Here is a 1362-nt window from a genome sequence, read left to right on the forward strand (position 1 = left end):
ACCTTCCTGACCCGGCAGGTGTTTGCAGTTGGGTTAGGAGGGTGGGGCCAAGGCTACATGTTTGCAGCCTCTCTTCCCTCATCTCTCCTCCCCTCTGCCAGCTTCATTGCTGGATTGGTCCTGGGGGGTGGGGGATGGGGGGGGCTCCAATTCACTTTGCCCCCCAAGGCTGTCTGTGTAAACTCCAGAACAAACCTCTCTCCTCTGCCTTCTCCCCCTCCCATCCTAAAACAGCACTGAGGGGTGTGGCTGGGTTGCATCAACCCTGCCTGCTCCTGGGCAGGGAGAAACAGAAGTTAATGAAGTTGCTGTTCTTTGGAGTACTTTTATCTGAATCCTCACTTAATGAAGGTTTAATTTGTCTGGGGTCAGGCACTTCTAAAGTGGTTTGCAGCCCTGCATGTCTGTCAGTGCATGTCTGTAGACTGGTGTCAAGGGTCTGATCGCACAAGAAACAAAACTTCTGTCTATGCCCAATAAGGATATGGAGTATCCATCTTACGTTTTTGTTTAACCTGCTCTTTAAAAAATTTAGTCTGGAATGGTTTAGACTGGGATGATTCTGCCTTGAGCAGGGGTTTGGATTAAATTATCTCCGAAGGTCCGTTCCCTATTTTTCCTGTTTTTATCCTTGGTTAGCTGAGCATTCTCCTGAGAAGTAGAGAATATGGTCTGATTCCCTTCATATGGGTCATGAACCCAAGTCTCTCACTTCCTGAGAGAGTGCTCCTATCACTAGGCTATTTGCAAAAAGTAGTTTTTGCCATCTCCTTCAGTCATGCTCTCTAATGAACTGTATGCATACAGTCAGTATCAAACAGTCACTAGCACAGCCTAATGGATCAGAGACTTTGATATTTCCCAGGATTAACCTAGATTACAGTGGAGTTTAGGAATGAGTTAAATGTCTAAGTGGGCTAACCCAGATTGTTTCTAATCATGCATACTAACCCAAATCTACATATCTAGGGATCTTTTCAGGCCAGTATGGAGACATCTAAGTGTTTTTGTACCTGCTGTGGAGGGTGTTTTCTTAGGTTGCTACTGTATTGCTTTTTGTGTCTTTTGCTGACACAGAAGTTTCTGAATATATCAGGCTGATACACAACAGTCTGTGCATCTAGGATTATTTGTTGGTATGGAAGAGAAAAACAGAAAGGAAGAGAGATCTTTGTATAAGGGAGGCTTCAGCAGCAGCATTTATGCTGACTGTATACAGAACCAGCCCATGGTGTGGCTCACAGAATCATAGAAGTAGGGTCGGAAGGGACAATGTAGATCTTCAAGTCTGACCCCCTGCTTGGGCAGGAGAAAAAAAATGGGCTTAAAGACCCCCAGGGTAGGAGCCAGAACCACTTCCCT

General features: G+C 45.5%; 1 protein-coding gene across 1 annotated transcript in view; it reads left to right on the forward strand.

Annotated features, from left to right (window-relative positions):
* Positions 1 to 1362, forward strand: part of CSMD1 (CUB and Sushi multiple domains 1) — a 2474714-nt gene that overhangs the window by 2165187 nt on the left and 308165 nt on the right. The gene's annotated exons all lie outside the window — the stretch shown is intronic.

This window comes from Gavialis gangeticus, unplaced genomic scaffold (genome assembly GCF_001723915.1).
Source record: "Gavialis gangeticus isolate Ggan-Ray unplaced genomic scaffold, GavGan_comp1, whole genome shotgun sequence".
Lineage (NCBI taxonomy): Eukaryota > Metazoa > Chordata > Crocodylia > Gavialidae > Gavialis > Gavialis gangeticus.